This window comes from Apodemus sylvaticus, chromosome 11 (assembly GCF_947179515.1).
Source record: "Apodemus sylvaticus chromosome 11, mApoSyl1.1, whole genome shotgun sequence".
NCBI classification, from domain to species: domain Eukaryota; kingdom Metazoa; phylum Chordata; class Mammalia; order Rodentia; family Muridae; genus Apodemus; species Apodemus sylvaticus.
Genome location: NC_067482.1, coordinates 19,479,348 through 19,493,236, shown reverse-complemented (window position 1 = coordinate 19,493,236; position 13,889 = coordinate 19,479,348).

The window sequence follows — 13,889 nt, the reverse complement described above, 5'->3', positions numbered from 1 at the left end:
CTCAATTGACACTAATGTGTGTGCCAGTTTACTAGGACATAGATGTGTAGCAATCCCTAACACACACAAGCTGAATATTTGAACCAGATGCAACTGATCACCAAAAGAAAAAGAAAAAAAATCAGTGCGTGGACACAGAGTGTTACTGTGGGACCCGGAGGTAGGACACTGCCACAGGGCTGTCAACACAGTACTCTTAGATACCTTGCAAAGAACACTGTGTCTTCAGATCCAGGCTAAGCCAGAGGCACAGTTATACTGTCATGGCTCCGGAGGCTCTAGAGTAAAGACATTCGCCAAAATACCATCTCAAAGAGAATCAGTCTGAAGTCAACCTACCGTTTTGAAGAACAGCCAGAAAAATAGAAAACAAAAATGGAACTTAAAGACCATGAAGACAAGTGACGGTTAATGAAAGATTCTTAACTGGATGTTAACTTGGTTCCCAGCAAGAGGGTTTGGGGGAAGTTGGTATTGGTCAAAGGAACAGAGTCCCTGGGCAGCAACAGAAGTCTGTGGAGTTAAAGAAAAGTTAGGTTAAAAGCAGGCTTCTTTAATGAAGCCAACTCAGAAGTCAGGTTTATGATCTAAGATCTTCTCCTGTGTAGACAGACCTGAAGGAATTTACTACATAAAAATTTAAGAGTCAGAAGGAGGGGTCAGCAGGCCTTTGCCTTCCATGATGCCATCGAGTGAGGGAGTACCTTCTTTTTCTAACTTTTTGACTCCCTCAGGCTGACATCCTAGTTTTCTCTAGTAAGACTTGCCTTACTTCTTTTGTTTTGAAAACCTGGACTTACCTATAGAAAAATTATTCATGGGAAATGAATGCTCTTACAATTTCAATATAAAATATCCCCCCACATGATCATGTATTGAGTGCTTGTTCCCCAGCCAGAGGTGTTACATTGGGAAATTATGGAAACATTAGGACGCCGGGCATACATAGAGGATGTAAGACATTGTAGGCATGCCTATGAAGGGTCTTTTTCTCCTAATCCTGGCCGCCCTGAAGTGAGCTGCTTGCCAGTGTGTTCTCTACTTGACAGTCTGTCCCACCACAGTCTAAAACAATGGAGCCAGACAACCAGGGACTGCTGAAGCTTGAATGGATTAAAAAAAAATCCTTCCTCACTTAAGTATATCTTAGTGAATGATGTAAAAACCAACACATTATGTGGACCATTCATATAAGTCTAGCAATTCCAGTGAAATCATTCTTTAGACAATCTTGCAACTGGGAGATTGTATTTAAGAAATGTTATGAATGGAAGCACCGAAGAATGGTTCAATGCTTAAAAGCAACTTTTGCCTTTGCAGAGGACCCAGGTTTGATCCCCAGGCATCCCCGTGTTAGCTCATAGCCATCTCTAACTCCAGTTCCAGAGGACTGGTACCCTGTGCTGGCCTCCATGGGCACTGCACACATGTGGTACACAGACATGCACACAGATAAAACATCCATAGGAATAAAATGATACTTTAAAAACAGAAACATTTTCAGCCTAATGTTCCACTAGAGAATACAAGGCATGCCGTTTTGGTCAGTAGATGCTTTTCAGTCCTCACTTTTGAACAAATTTTATATCTGAGACCTAGGGCCAGAGTGGTTTCTAATTTAAAATTAGATGGTGAGGAAAAGAAATCTGGATACTATTAAAAATTATACCTGTATCATGCTAAAAAGGATTTTTCAGCAATTGTCAAGCCAATACATCATACTGCCAAACCCATAAACTGCTTCCAGAAACAGATGGGATTTGTATCACAGACTCTCACACCTCATGGGGAGGAATATTTGAGACAATTAACCCCTTGTCAGCAGTATCTAATCTGAAGGAGTACACACACAAAATTCAAATATATTTTTGTCTAGAGTTTCTTGTACATAATTCTGTGTGACATCTTCTCTGAGGCAGGGCACCATGGAGTAAAGGCAAAGTCTAATGATATTTCCTCAAAATGCAGGCTCTTCCTTCACACATTCTTAAGGATATCTTCTGAACATATTTACCATGCAGGGTTTTACCACAGTTGGATGGGCCATTCAGCCATGCTGAGATGCGTAATGAAAATGTCAAGCCCAGAATTCAGAAAGAAAACAATAGACTACAAAAACATCAGTGTGTGGTGAGCTAGCCCTGACTGGCAGACTCTGAAGAATTTGTGTACCTTATAAAAGGTGTTGATGCAATATTGATGTCTATGGTCATCTTTAGAAAGAACTGGGAAGATAGCTTTATAGTTCTTGTGCAGAGAATTGTCTGCCTGAGTACCTTATTTTTCTTTAGGAGGTATGCATGTGTGTGTGTGTGTGTGTGTGTGTGTGTGTGTGTGTGTACGCACCTGCACGCACACATGCGTACTTGTGCATATATATGTACATGTGTATATCCCAGTAGAGTGTACAAGAAACCTTGGTTAGGATAATCCAAGTGACTCCCAAAATAATATAGATTATAGGTATATCTCTGGGTGACCTTTCGGTGGTTAGTTGAAGGAATGCTCATATTGCTGAAGATACCACACACTCAGGGCAGAGGACTCTGATGATTTGAAATGAATCTGACCATATAGTCTCTTTTCTGCAGTCCAGTTTCCATGGCTCCAGAAAATATTATGCAAGATGCCTATGGAGGAAAGCATCTAAAATGTCCTACTCAGCAGGGATACCTACAAATCATGGTAATTATCAGCATGGAGAGAGATGTGTAAAGATGAAGTAAGTGTTATTCCTGTGTCAGTGGTAACTGACAGCTGTCCAAGTGGACTCAAGGCTCACCCAACAGGAAGGAAATCATACCTGGTTCTAGAAACTTAGCTTCCTAGACCTAGTGAGGTCATGGATCTTAGAATCTACTATCACCACCTTGCTAGACCATCATACTCTCTTACTACATCCTAAGTTTCATCATTATACCCACAGGTAAGTGTAGCTGCCAACCCTCATTAAAGGAGTCCCTTTTTACAGCAAATGGAGACCATCACAGTAGATGGCAATGCAGAGACCAATGGATCATGGGATCCCAGCCCCTACACATACCTTTATCTCTCAATTCCAACATATATTACTCAGGGAGCATTGAGGAAGAGGGGGTCAGAGGGATTTTGAGACAGAGTACAAGAAGTGTTAGGAAATAGTGTCTCCTAGAAAAGGCTGCATGCAAGACCATCACAGTGGCAATATCAACAGATATTTTAAGGTGGAAGGTAAAAAGTTTGAGGGGTCCCACCATAGACAAAGAATTAAAGGCAAATTAATGACTGTAGAGAGAAAGAAAATTAGCTTCTTCCAAAGATGAGATTGCTTGCTGGTTGTCCAATGTAGTGGCTATATATGTATGTATGTATGTATGTATGTATGTGTGTGTGTGTGTATATATATATATATATATATGCATGTATATATGTAGTATTTGTTTGTACACATATATATGTATATACATAAGAATATACATATATACATGTATGTAACAATAATAATCAAAGACAAAAGGCTATCAACCTGAGAGTGGGGTAGCATGGAAGAGGTTGGGGGGAGGGCAGCTGGGAGGTAACTGAGGGAGAAAGGAAGAAAGGGAGTAATGTAATTCTATTTCAATTAAAGTCATATTTTAAACTAATAAGTTTAAGCATATTAGTTTAAATCATACTAGCTTAGATATATTAGCTCAAATCATGGGGCTGACAGGTAGGTTTGACTTTTCAGAGAGGAACACAGATTAAAGAGGCCACCAACTATACTACAGAATCGCTGCACGCTGACTGGCACTCCAACTTTTTTCCTGCATCCTTTCTGCTAGGTGGAACCAGAAAGTTTATACAGCTAGGAAATAGATGAGGCAGAGAACCTCAGCGGTTTCACTGGACTAAGACATCTTTACCTTAAAGATGCCTTCCAAGAGCTTGTGAATAGTGTAAGGAAGCTTCACAGTCAAATAAACAAAATGAAAGTCAGTAATCAAGCATCCACGAATCTCCAGCTTGTCTTGCCAATCAGATGGAAAACATCACAAGAGGAAGGTCCTGTGAGTGTGAATATTGATTAGTGAGTGCAGACAGTGTGGTTGTTACGAGTTTGACCCTGGTCAGACTCCCTGCTCATCAGCCAAGTCACTTCAAGCAAGTACTAACAGTCATACCCCCATTGCCAGCTCTCTGTGTTAAGGACACTGATAGTTTATAATCTCATGATAATCATCAGTTGAGTTGAAAGACCTACCATCTGTAAAGCCACAATGCTTATCCTATGCAAGCAACACTGTGGTGTCGGCTATTATTTTTGAACACTGAGCAAGATAAAAATTTCCAGTATTTCAGTATGTATACTATGTACATAGGAGAAATAAGAATAATAATATAAAAAAAGTATCCAGCGATAGATAATCCATTTTAGTTCTTTGAGCTGACAGTTCTGTCCCTTTTAAGAATCAGATCTTCTTTATAAGTCTCGGTCGCCAGCTCCTTGGGAGATCTGTCTTGATGACAGGTCGTTGCCTTGTTTGCTGAAGGGGAGCTTTGTGAATTATTGCTATCGTGAGGTTGCTGCTGAAACCTGAGCAGACATTTGAACAAATATGCAAGGTATCCAAGGCTCCTTAAAGGGGCAAGGTCCATCTTGAAACCATCAAGCAAAGGAAACAAACAGCCATTTCCAGGTAACCTTGTACAGATTAAGCAGCAAGTAAACTAATCAAGCTTTCCTGACTTTGCACCGCTCATCAATACAAGCCTGAACAGCGTGCTTTAGGTCATTAGTCTCACTGTCAAGAAAAAAAAAAAAAGAAGAAGAAGAAGAAGAAGAAGAAGAAGAAGAAGAAGAAGAAGAAGAAGAAGAAGAAGAAGAAGAAGAAGAAGAAGCAAAAGAAGAAGCATTTACCCAAAGTTAGCAAAACTGGATTCCCCAAAAACATGGCATACAGCAGACAACTGGGAACAAACACAGAAAGTGGGACTTTTTCCAACCAGAAGCTTCTCAAAGTATGTGGCAAACGTTTTAAAGAGTCCTGTACGAATTTCAAGAACCATTCTTCAAGATTAAGGGGAGCAGGGGGAGGCACAGGAGGGATTCAGACAAGGAGCAGATGGCGCGCCCAACTCGTCTATGATTTTGAAAGGAAAGGCATTACAACGTGATAAAGTGGTGGCAGTTGATGTGTATTTCAGGCAACACCCAGACATACACATAGTCCTGTTGCTATGAACTGCCCATGAGTCTTCATTACTCAAATAACATCAACTTTCCGTGGTGCGCAGGAGACAGGGCATATATTATGATAATAACATTTCAGCAATGTTACAAATTGTAATTTAAGAGGCCCAACTCATCTGTGACTAGGAATTGGGCCGTGGTTATTTTCTAATCAGCATTAGCATAGTTTGCAACATAAATCAATCTCTTCCGGCCATTCGTTTGACTTTTTTGCGGTACGTTGACAGCTTTCTTGCTGAGGGAGATGCAGTGGCATGCTTTGTGTCCCTGTACTGACTCTGCTTCGTCATTGTGAAAGCATCCTGTTAAATATCACAGGGATCTACAGACCTTGATACTATCCTTGAAGTGATAAAACCGAGCCTTACTAAAGCCTAACATCCCAGTATCCTAGAATACTCTCCTTTTACACCCATTCCTGGTAATCAAACGCAAACCACACCAGACTTGCAAATGCAGCTTTTGAGGGGGTGTATCTGCAAACAGAATGCCACTAGGATGCTCTTGCCTGCGGATGGTTTACTCTGCAGTGTTATGTAAAGGTTTTGGGTGGAGATGAGGCTCATATGGTTTTGAATTTTCTTCCTATCGTCTCTATTTTGAAAATACAGTGCCTATACCTAGGACGAAAGAAGGCAAATATTTTTTCTGCTTTTCTAGTCATGTATACCTATTATAGATGGCTTAAAGAAATGCCACTGTAGTTGCAGAACATGGTGGTCTGAGCCTTTATCCAAGTATGTGGAAAGCAGAGACAGGGGTCTCTTTGTCAGATAGAGGCTAGCCTGATCTACAAAGTGGGTTCCAAGTCAGCCAGGGTTGCAGAGGGATACCCTGTCTCAAACAAACAAAATATCACCTGTACCTGAAAGTGCTAAAGTGGCCAAGAACCGGAGACTAGATGGACCACAGGCCTAGGGGAAACCTTAATGCTATTATTCTATTAAAAGAACACAGCAATAAAATGACCCCTAACACCCTTCCGCTATACTCATAGATAGCTCAGCCATCACCAGAGAATCTTCTTCTTACAAGAGATGGGAACTAAGACAGAGACCCATAGCTGGACAACGAGGAAAGAGGGATACACTTTGGAGCGCTCAGCCCCAAATGGATGTCCTCATGAAAGCACTTCCTCTAATCCTCAGGGATCTGCGTGGAAGAGGAGGCACCATCAGCAAGAGCCAAAGGGGATGGGTGAACCCAAGGAAACTGTATCTTCCAGACACAACAGGACTGAGAAACACATGAACTCACAGAGACGGGTGTAGCACACACAAGATCTGCACAGGTTCAAACCAAACAGGGTCCCAGCATGGAGAAGATGAAATGGACAGGGGCTCCCTTCCCTTACCAAGAATCTATCTATAGCTGATACACACTGACAAAGGAAAAGTTAGTTTTCTGCAAGGGAATCTCACTGGGTATATTAACCATACTTAAGGGCAGGCTCCACACTCAGGAATAGTTGGCCAACACAAGACAAAAGAATGGTATCTTCCTACAATTTTTGTCTCTTTGGTTTGTTCTGGCTTTATTATTATTATTATTATTATTATTATTATTACTGATTTTACACTTGTTTCTTTTGATTTGTTTTCGTTTTTGTTCTATTTTTTGGTGAGGGTTCTGTCGTGGTCGTGTGTGCATTTCCTTTTTCTTTTTCTTTTTTTCTGTTTCTATCTGTTGGTTGTTTTATAGAGAGAATGTAGAGTCGGTGGGCAGGAGGGTGGGGGAGGATCCGGGAGGCCCTGGAGCAGGGAAAATCATGATCAAAACATATTGCATGAAAAAAATATTTTTCAATTATAAAGAAGTCACTAAGTCTGTGGTCTCTAAATGAACTTTGTTTTCTTTCCTGTCTCTTTCTTTTTGATCTGTCTGCTACACTCATAAAGCAGGATTGGGCCAATATTGGACAAATCTAATCACACACATTCTCTGAATTCATCATGGTTTCCACATTCTCAGTCTTTACAGATTGCCAGCATCTCTTCTCACTCCCATAGCGGTTGCAGGTCCACAGCCAACCTATCTCTCCAGGAGATGGATTAAAGGCATCGCCACTTGATTAGGACTTTCCATCTCTGAGATTAATCGGCTTGACAAATTACAGCATCTCTCCTGCCAAACTGATATTTTCCCAATGCAGATGCAACTTTGCGACTGGGTGTAATCCATTTTCTTCTCTGCTTTAAAACCCTTGCTACCAAGGAAGCATTTTCCCTTCTGAATGACAACAAAAATAAATCTCTTTCTGAAGAGAGATGGGAAACTGCAGCTTCCCCAGTGGAAGACTCTGATTTTTCTCATTCATTTTCAAGATGGATGACGAAGTCTTTTCTAAGTATTTGGCTATGTTTTAAAATTAAGAGCTGCATATGAGAATAGCTATGCTTCAGTACTTCACTAGGAATTTCTCTAATGAAGCTCCTTCTTGCTTCCATAGTCTTGTGTGAGCAGAATGGTACCATATTATTCTAGAGTCAACACTGTGGCTCAGGCTAACCAGTATCCTAGCTCAGCCTTCTGGTGTTTACTGTGCCCATTTCCTATCTACTGCTTTCTTTTTTTCAAGTAAGTAAGGCAACATTGCCTCAGGAAAATAATAATAATTTTTATCATCATCATTGGTATTGTCGTTGTTGTTGTTGTGATGATGATGATGATGATGATGATGATGATGATGATTCCTTAATGACCTCTGAGCATGCTTGGATGGCCTTTGTCACCTCTGCATCTTCCTGCGAGGGCCCAGTTTCTTCTTCAGTAGCGTCATTGATCATTAAGTACACTTTCTTTCTCCAGCATTGGTCCTCCAGCCTTGGCCTTCCTCTCACACTTTGACTCACTAGGGTTACAGATGTCATGGCTTCAGCTCTGGCTCCTTCAGGAAGCTCATTCCTGAATCTTGGCTTCCAGTTCTTTCCTTGACATCTGACCTCTCCTGTTTACAAATGGCCATGGGGAATTTCTGTTTGGCTGTTCTCTCAAAATCAACCTTCCGTGTCTGAGAAGCTGACCCGAGTTTCTCCCAGATTCGTTCTCCTTGTCTACCACTCGACTGTAGCCCTTAGCTTCATCTGTAGGGGACAGCTTGCCAAACCACAAGATTTTGTAACGTTTCTTCTGTTTCGTTTGTTTGATTTTTAAGCTTTTCTTGTAAGTTTTATAGGATAAATGTCAGTGCAGTACAGGCTTCGTTTTTATGCATTGATAAATGTTTCCCTCCTAAAAAGAGTGCCTTGAACGCAGGAGAACCTTAACAAAGACTTGCTGAATGACTGGACATTGAATATTCAAGGACAGAATATATATAAAAAATGCTTAATGGATCCTCAATAAAGAATTTAAAAGAAAAAAAAAGGCTTATCATGCAGAACTTGAGAATAGAGTAATGGCTGCTAGATAGGACCAAGCTTTAGTGGAGTTCTTCACAACAGGGCAATTGTGGTCAGCCATGCATAAGACAGGTTAAAAGACAGAAGGAAGGAATTTAAAAAGTTTTCACCATGAGTAAATAATAATAATAAACATTTGAAGACAGAAAAACTGTTTAACCTCATCTAAACATGTGCATAAAATACTCTACAGGACCTAGAACGTATACCATTTTCATGTCTCATTGAAAATAGATTCAAATGATAAAATCAACAAAGTCAAATGCTAAAGGATTTTGTCTCTTGGTGAGATAACTATGATTTAGTAAATGTTCCTATCTAAAATCATTGGAGAAACAACACATAATATCAAATAAAGATAATTCAGTCATTTCCTGGCTCGTCTGTTTTGACATTTTAAAGTGAGCCTTTAGGATTTCAGTCTGATAACTTGTCCCTGTTTATATTTGCTTTGATTCATTTTTGTGTTATTCAATTAATACAATTTATCTTTTCATTAATTTTTTGTGCTTAATTCACTGATTTTTTTTCCTAAGGTCTCTCCCTTTGAGTCCTGAGAATCTCTCACCTCCCAGGTCTCTGGTACATTCTGGAGGGTCCCCCCAACCTCCTACCTCCCAAGGTTGCCTGTTTCCATTCTTTTTGCTGGCCCTCAGGGCTTCCGCCCTTTTCCATCACCCAATACCAGATCAGGTTCCCTTCTCCTCCCAATCCCCCATCCATTTTCCTTTCCAGGTCCCTCCTTCCCCACTTGTGATTGCTTTCTTCTCCCTCACAAGTGGGACTGAGGCACCCTCACTTGGGTCCTTCAGTTTGTTGACCTTTTCAAGTTCTGTGAACCATATTTTGGGTATTCTGTATTTTATTTTTTTGCTAATATCTACTTATTAGTGAGTACATACCATGCATGTCCTTTTGAGTCTGAATTACCTCGATCAGGATGATATTTTCTAGTTCCATCCATTTGCCTGTAAAACTCATGATGTCCTCATTCTTAATAGCTGAGCAGTATTCATTGTGTAAATTAACCACATTTTCTGTATCCATTCTATTGTTGTGGGACATCTGAGTTGTATCTAGCTTCTGGCTATCACAAATAAGGCTGCTATGAACATAGTGGAACACATGGCCCTGTGGCATGGTGGGGCATCTTTTGGGTATATTCCCACGAGTGCTATGGCTGGGACTTCAGGTAGATCTATTTCCAATTTTCTGAGACACCTCCAGATTGATTTCCAGAGTAGTTATACCAGTTTGCAATCCCACCAGCAATGGAGGAGTGTTCCTCTTTCTCCACATCCTCTCCAACATGTGTTGTCACCTGAGGTTTTGAGAGGGAACTTACAGAGCCCACCTCCAGCAGGAAGACAGGGCATCAAATGAGTGAGAGGGGGGCCATCCCACAGTCACAACTCTGACCCATAATTGTTTCCTCTCTAAAAGAACTGCAGGGATGGAAATGGAGAGGAGCCTGAGGAAAAGACGGTCCAGCGACAGACCCAAAGTGGGATCCAGATAAAGGGGAGGTCCCAAGGCCTGACACTGAAGCTATGGAAGACTCACAAAAAGGGACCTAGCATGACTACACTCCAGAAGACTCAACAAGCAGCTGAAAGAGTCAGATGCAGATATTTGCACCCTACCAATGGACAGAAGCAGCTGACCTCTATTGTTGAATTAGGGAAAGGCAAAAAGACACTGAGAAGAGGGCAACCCTGTAAGAGGACTAGCAGTCTCAATTAATCTGGACCCCCAAGAAATCTCAAACACTGGAACACCAACCAGGCAGCATACACTAGCTGATATGAAGCCCCCAATACACATATAGTAGAGGACTTCTGGGTCTGGGCTCATTCAGAGAAGGTACACCTAACCCTCAAGAGACTGGAGGCCCCAGAGAGTTTAGAGGTCAGGTGAGGTGGGTGGTAGGAACATCCACATGGAGACAGGGGGTGGGGAGGAGGTACGGTATATGGAACAGTTGAAGGGTGAACAGGACAGAGGGATAAAATATGGAATGTAAATAAGAAAATTTCATTGATTTTTTCTGCAACTTAGTTCTTTTCCAGAAAAGTCTAATTTGGGCTAGAAGGTACACATGTTGACCTGTGAGGTCAGCACAGCTCTGATTATTAAGGGAAATTTTGCTCTCAATTCTTTAATTCTCATCAGTCTCAAGTTATACCAAAAAAAATGCAGTCTAGACTTAAAAGGGGAAAATAGTAGTCTGAATTTCATTTCTGGTCATTTCTAGCGGTCTGAGGTGGAGAAGGCTGTTTACAGCAGCTGTGAGGTGTGGGAAGGTGAATCTGAAAACTGACTCCCGGGGAAGCATGCTAGGGATGACCACCTCCTCAGTGTCCTCATTTCTAAGGTGAAGATGCTCACTAAGTCCACTGCGCATGTTACGGTGTGGGGTTAACACCTAAAGCTTTTAGGATCCTGCCTAGCAGCTCATAAAAAGCATTGAAGGGAATTAAGCGAGGCGGTGGTGGCCTTGACCGTGAGACTAGTTACTAGCACGGTAACACGCAACAACTCTGCTGGGAAAAGCTTTTGCACATTGGGTAAAGAAGTGTGCTTCCTCACCAGCCTAAAGCACCTTCTGATTAGTTTAAATAAGAGCTGAACCACCTATAGCAGTGCAGAAAAGGATAGGCGGGACTTCCGGGCAGAGATAGGAACTCTAAAGGGGGCTGGGAGTGGGGAAACAGAGCAATTTCTTCCTACAGTAGTATTCTAACTCGTTTTCCCTAGGAAACGCCATAATCTTGAAACCACTAGATGGTTTACCCAGCAATCGTGTCATCGATTTCCACGGTAAGTCTTGAAATAATTACATCTTAACCCTTAGACCCTAGCAAGACTTAAATGCTGCCTAGGTGCCACCTTTTGGTATTTTAGAGTGAGTTCCAGGGTTCATACCTCACCATTCTCCTCCACAGGACCTGATTCCTCCCCAATAACCTTTCTTAGGTGATATTTCATTCCAACCAGGAAGTTCTTATTTTTATCCTTCTTCTAATATATCACCTGTCAGCATCGCCCCACTGCAAGCACACAGATCTCACCTAGAAATCCAAGCTCACCTCAAAAGAATGACTCGGACCAATTCAAACTATATTTGCACCTCACCCTTGTTCCAAGATGGCACTGACCTCAAGAGAAATTCTGCTTCAGTGAAGGGTGGTCCTCAGGGACTCTTAATGCCAGAGACACAGTGAAATACACGAACCTTGCCTAAGAGGCCAGCATGTGCCTTTCCTGATGGTTACAGGGTTTCCTTCCTCAGACAGCATGAGCTGCTTCCTGACGCCGGTGTTCCAGTGCCCACCATGAGTCTTTGGTAATTGAGTCCATCATATAAAGAACAGACTGGTGTGAATGGATCCCCTCCCTCATATTCACTGACAGCTGAACAAGCCCCACACTTCTCCCTACAAATTACTGGCAGGCCGTGCCTGCAATGACTTGGAACAGCAGGCAGACAAAGAAAAACAATTTAGTTTCTCCCTGCCTGGTTGCTCCTTTCCAAATGTGACAGCTTTCCTAACCAAATGGCTTGTGTTCTTGTCAGACCGAGCGATACCCAGAGCGAACAGTGACACCAAATGGTTAGATATTTCAAGAAAGAATGTTTTCTTCCCAACACACAGCTGAAACAGCAGAGGCAGCTTCCATGGATAAAAAGCAAGCAAGGGGACAATATACAGAAAGAGGGCAAAAGAAAACTCAAGACCTTGAGATGGAAAGATGTCTTTAGAATAATGGTTATGTCTTTTATTTGGTACCATGTGTTTTGTTTATTTGTCCTTATAGTTAATTTGAGCATTTATTTTGACTTCAGTTGTTTTAACATGATATATAGGAAGGAAAAAAGTGTGTTCATTTTCAAAGGTCAACACTTTCAGAACCGATATTTGGTGGGAGTATTTGAGTACCACCTCTGCTGGCATATATATGTATATACACACACACACACACATATATATATATATATATGTATATATATATATATATACACATATATAAATATACATATATATATATGGCAGATAGATAGATAGATAGATAGATATAGATATATACATAGATATAGATAGAGATATAGAGATATAGAGAGTGAGAGAGAGAGAAGTAAAGACCTTAGAAAAGTGTTTCAGACTTTGTTTTTCCCTCATGCATATTTTTATGTCATATTATTTTCTGAGTATAAGATTTTCTACTTTTTGTAGTTTGGATTTTTACTTTTAAACTATTATGTAATACTTAATTATAGTCCTTATTGGTCCTTACCCAATTTAAGCCAGGTGTTTGTAAGATTTTCTTTTTAAAGGAAAGCATCAATGAAAAGACCAATGCAAGGATATATATATATATATATATATATATATATATATATATATCCTTGCACATATATATGCATGCATGCATTTTTGGCAGTATTAACTATTCAGGAAGATAACCAGAGTGGCTTTAATCAATCAACAACAACACATCAAATGATTATAAACCATATTGAGGGTCCATTAATAAAAATCTATTTAATGTGAATTTTAAATGAAAATAGCAGGCATCAAAGACTGTTCCAGAAAACAGACTTAAGTAATTAAAAGACAAACCAAGAAAAACATTGGGAAATAGATGCAGGTGAACGCCTGAGTTCAAGACTGGCCTCAGCTATATAGGAATTGTCAAACCATCTTGTCTGGACTATATGAGACCCTGGAGAGAGAGAGGGAGGAAGGAAGGGAAGGAAGGAGAGAGGGAAGGAGAGAGGGAAGGAGAGTGGGAAGGAGAGAGGGAAGGAGAGACAGAAAGAGACAGGGACTAAGAATATATAACCATTCAAATTAAAGAATAAGAGAGGAGTGTGATTAACAGGCATGTAAGAAAAAGAGGAAAAGGCTAGACAAAAATCAGCAAATATTACAGACGTACAAGCGACAAAGAGGAGAACAGAGGAAGTGGAGACAACACTGAAAGAGACTAGAGATGAAAAGGATAAAATCTTGGGTCTGGGAAATGGAGAGATAAGAATACTTTAAAACAGTAGCTGCTATTAAAAAGTTAAAGAGCCAGGAAGTAAAGGGACATAGGACGAAGGCAGCAGCTGGCCCTGAATGGCACTTCAGAAAAACTGGCCAGATTTTGGTGGCTGCAGCAACTGAAGAGAGATAGAGAGTAGAGGCAAGACAGCCGTTGTGACAGATAAAGAGACCGATGCAAATGCATGTGTTTCACTGTTCGTGCATGACATAATGACATGATAGTGA